Below are 5,609 nucleotides of genomic sequence, written 5' to 3' on the forward strand. Positions count from 1 at the left end.
TGCGACGGATTAGATACTAGCGCATTAATATTATATTTTCTATTTTTAGAAATTATCTGAGTGACGTAAACATTGATCGCTAATGACACGTCTGTTTTGAAACATGACGAATTTAGACGTGACAACATACTTGCCGTCCCAAATTCTCATTTCGATTATTCTAGAAATCTGATTTATAGATGATTGAACAGTTTTCTATTGTTTTACTATTGTACGTCATTGTGGCCCCCTTTTATATCACGGGGCTGAAACAAACAATATTTTTTCTCAGAACCAAAAACAAATTATTTTTTTCTCCAAAAACTAGAAACAAACTTTTTTCCCCCAAATCATACCACATCTTCTTATTTTTATAATAAATGCACTGAGTTATCTGTATAACGTTATATATATATAGCTGTAATCTTTGTTATATCTTAATTTCTTTGACTTGTTTAATATATATATCTAATATTATGTCATGTATGTAGAGAAGGAAGTTTTCTATATACCCATCCGGAAAACCAAATTGTGTTTTTTTGGTAATTGTTTTTTTTTTTGTCAAGGTTCGTGTTAAGGGGGTCGATCCGTGTTGCCGTCTTCTATATTTGTCATTTGACAATAGCTAGAGATTATTATGATTATATTTAAAACCTTAAAAACTGTGTCTATTTTAAAATTTCCATATATAATCTAGTAGTACATAATATAATTCGGCGATTTATCAGGAGTTCTCATGTTCCTCTAACATGCCTAATGCAAACATGGCAAAGTAATAAATTTAATAGGTGCCCATTGGTCTTCATTGTTTTTGGTAAACATGGTAAATGCTAATTGCTGTTTAAGTAAACACTATAAATAACGAATAAATCTTATTGCAATGGAATTTCTAGGAAAAGAAACTGAATCACTAGCTAAAAGCGTATATATATATACCATCTTTAAATTTCAAAGCTGAGACCTTGTATCTCCTATAACACACGAACAGCCACTACACTGAGGTGTCTCATGATAAAGGTTAAAGGTTAGTATTTCTCTGTCCTGAGTGTTCTTGTATTTCGTACTGTATTCCTGTCATGTAAAGTTGTCATTTTACCAGTATATATTCAACATTGCCATATAGCGCGAGGTTTGGTTAACCACAAAACCAGGTTCAACCCACCATGTTTTCTTAAAATGTCCAGAACAAATCAGGAATACGGCAGTTATTGTCATCTAATAGTTCGTTTCTATGTATTTTGCATTGTCGTTTGTTTTTTGTTGTTTCGTTGCTTTCCTCTTATATATATATAGTTGACGTGTTTCCCTCGGTTTCAGTTTGTAACTTTGATTTGTTTTCTCTCAATCTATTATTTGAACTTTTGAACAGCGGAATTACTACCAACAGACGACTCTATCAATCAATTATGACTCTATTCCTATAGACTGACAAGCCTGAATGAACTCATGATAGATGCTGCAGGATTACAATTGTGTACGCAAAATCGCGTTTTGTCTTCAAAAGACTCCTAAGTATCGCTTGAATAAATAAAAAAGAAATGCCAAAAAGTTCTAAGTGGAAAAGTATTTGAAGACCCAAAATTTTGCCATATACAGCTGCAGCTAGTTGATATCAGAGTCGTTAAGAGAGATTTATACAATTAGATTTGCAATAAATATATACCTACTGTTTTCATTATGTTTGTTTTTACTATGTATTTGCCATGACCAAAATTTGTTTTTGTTTGTTTCCCGAATAAAGATATTATTATTATTCTTGTTTTATTAAAAATTTAGAATGGAAACGGGGAATGTGTCCAAGAGACAACAAAACCGACCATAGAGCAGACAACAGCCGAAGGCCACCACTGGGTCTTCGATGCAGCGATCGAGAAACTCCCGCACCCGGAGGAGTCATTCAGCTGGTTATATTAGTATATATGTGTGGTCTTGGCCAACGGTTAATGTGACTTCAAATGTTATTTATAAAAGTTTCATTGCGTTTCATGTTTTATATCTGTGTTACATATGTTTCGATTTATAATTCAGAAATACCCAGTTGCTTATCAAAACGCAGTCGAATAGAAACAGGATTGCCATGAACTGTTGAGATGTAGAGGGCGTCGTATTAAGAGTAAAAATATACCATACACATATTCAACATACAGATCGTGTGAGTATGGGAATTCATAGGTTTGATTCATATAAAAAATAAGACGATGTGGTAGGATTGCCTATGAGACAACTATTCACAAAAGATAAATGGTTGGTCAATGGATGTATGCAATCATGACGGCTTGCCTATGAAAAACCAACGACTTAAAATTTGTATCTGCTGATTCCACACCAAGCACACGTCAGTAAGACGTTAAATCAAAGACTTTAGGGATTGCAGTCATTCAAGATAATGATAACAAAAGCTGAAAGCCATAACGATTTGCTACAAAACTTTAACAAAACTGAAAACATAAGACATGGATTTGAGGGGGGGGGGGGGGGGGGGGGGGGTGTCCTTAATTTGCTATCTAAAAGAAAAATTGCTCGTTATTCTTCAACTTTTTAAAAATCAATTGGCTTTATGTAATTACTTGATACCTGTATTCTGGACATTGTATTTTTTCCTGTAACCAGTATATAAGTTACCGTAAACTGTTAAATTTTTTAATTTATGCTGTTATTCTTTATACTTTATCACACACACCCTCCCCCACCCCCCATTATTCTATTTTCTTTATATTTTATCACACACACCCTCCCCCACCCCCCATTATTCTATTTTTTTTATATTTTATCACACCCCCCCTCCCCCACCCCCCCCCCCCATTATTCTATTTTCTTTATATTTTATCACACACACCCTCCCCCACCCCCCATTATTCTATTTTCTTTATATTTTATCACACACACCCTCCCCCACCCCCCATTATTCTATTTTCTTTATATTTTATCACACACACCCTCCCCTCCCCCCATTATTCTATTTTCTTTATATTTTATCACACACCCCCTCCCCCACCCCCATTATTCTATTTTCTTTATATTTTATCACACACACCTCCCCCCACCCCCCATTATTCTATTTTCTTTATATTTTATCACACACACCCTCCCCCACCCCCCATTATTCTATTTTCTTTATATTTTATCACACACCCCCTCCCCCACCCCCCATTATTCTATTTTCCTTATATTTTATCACACACCCCCTCCCCCACCCCCCATTATTCTATTTTCTTTATATTTTATCACACACACCCTCCCCCACCCCCCATTATTCTATTTTCTTTATATATTTTGCTCTTTATTCTCTATTCTGTAAATCCCGTAAACACGGCCTCATATATAACAGGATGATTTTTGTCAAACAGATAAAAGAAAAATAAACGATTGTTTTCCAAAGTAAAACAAATAAAATCCTGGAATACCGTGTAGACAGGAACATCATAACTATGTATACAATGTATGATCTTTTCCGTGAATATAATTATAGACATGTAAGTTAGAATTACAAAGTTTCACAGGAAACAGAAAACTTGATATATTTTTCAAGTTTAATGGGAAATAATTATAGCTCAATAGATATCCTTCTGAAATTCACATCTATATTCTCAGGCTCTAGCAAATATATATACATCATGCTACAGAGAAGCAGGGGTGTCATGCGTTTGGCCCGTCTGTCCGTCTGTCAGTCATCAGGATTTTAGGGTCGTGATAAATCAATAACTGTTAAATTGGATCGTGATTACCATAAATGGACATTTGATCACACATAATGAAAACATACAACGTGTATAAAAGGTCGTTAGGGTCACAACGTCTATTTAAGGTCAAATTCAAAAATTGATAAAAATCTTTATAAATTTAAAATACCCCCCTATACCCAACCAAAGCAATCAGATTTCAAGGTTATTGCATCATATCATGAATAAAAAAAAAAATCCTGGTATTTCAGGAATATATTTTTTGAGTGGTGAAAAGGGGGGGGGGATTATGAAAAAAATAATTTAGATAAATTTCAATTGGATGTTGTTTTTTTAATTTATGGGGAGGGGGGATTTTTAATTTACAACTTTTTTCAAATATACATTTTAAATTTGGGGGACTTTGTTTTATTATGGGGTGTTATAACCAATAAAATTTCAAGATTAATTTTGTGCTTCATAAGAAATAAGTTATATTTATACCAACAGAACATGCTTAACAAATCTAAAACACACAAAAAGTTAGATTGATGTAAATGTCAGGTTTGGACATTGGGCCAGCAGTTTTTCAAGTGTAAGGGACAGAAACTTGATGGTTACCCAGTGGCGGATCCAGGGGGTGAGGGGGAGGGGGTTGGACCCCCCTTTTTTTGGATGACCAATGGATTTGAATGGAAGCATATAGTTGGAACCCCCCCCCCCCTTTACTCTAGGTTGGGAACCCCAACCCCCTGTTTTAAATGGCTAGATCCGCCCCTGGTTACCAGATTTCTAACCCATTGATTTTTTTACATGAAGGACGACTACAACAACATTTATAATTCATGAAAATGTATATTTTACATGTATCTGCATTCTTTTCTATGATACAAACAGGTAATACATATATGTAAAGGGTAAGGAAATTAACGTGCCTGGTCAAATTCAATTTACTTAGTAGTTTTCTTTATTTCTTTCCCCTTCAAAGTATTTATGTTGATGCTGGACTTAGGTCGTCTCTTGAAATCTTCCTTATTGGCCTAATACACATATATTGCCAATTATAATTTAATTATATTTTTCTTGATTTCAAAATTGTTTCAGGTATTTTTTGGGATGCACATCAGTGTCCTACATGTAGTTTATACTATGATGAGACTCAAATACTGCATTGATATCCTGCAGTATTTTGGCATTGTCCCTAATGTGTCTTCAAGTTCTATTGTTTATGTTGCTGTATGAAAAAGTATAACAACACTACTTAATTCCAAGGAAAATTCAAAAACAGGATTCCTCACATTAAATGGCAAAATAAAAAGCTCAAACACATCAAACTATGGACAACAACTGTCCCAAAAATATACTCTATAAAGAACAGCCACAAATATTACAGGTCTGTATATCGTATTCACAGCTCTTTCTCTTTTTAAACTTTAGTTAACTCTTCTTTCTTTTGTTTTCTTCTTCTTCATGTTATCATCTTAAATAAAGGCAATAGTAACATTTTCTTAAATACATGTTTAATTTATTCTAGTTAGAATGTTGCATTTTTTGGACAACTATCCAAACTTCAAATAATGTACAGTTAGTTTATAGTTTAATCTATATGTCATAGAGGCATTTTGAGTTATTTTGACCTTCAGTATTTTGTATAGATTTGGACTAGTTCTAATTATTTGTGGTGTCATAAATTTAGAGAAATCATCACGTGACAAGTTCAAGTTGAGTTAATTACATGTTATGTAATTAATTGGACATTCTCATCAGCATCAGTATTATTAGTTGACATAATTGTAATTATGAATTTGTACTAATTAGAGTGAATTCGTTTACTCAAAACTTGTCATGATAAAATAGTATATATGTTGTTAATTCAATAAGTAAGAAGAGAGTAGGATAGTAACATCAATAGAATTGTATTATTACAGTAGGAGTCATAATATAGAAACATTTACCATTGTATGTGATTTT

This window comes from Mytilus edulis, chromosome 14 (genome assembly GCF_963676685.1).
Source record: "Mytilus edulis chromosome 14, xbMytEdul2.2, whole genome shotgun sequence".
Lineage (NCBI taxonomy): Eukaryota > Metazoa > Mollusca > Bivalvia > Mytilida > Mytilidae > Mytilus > Mytilus edulis.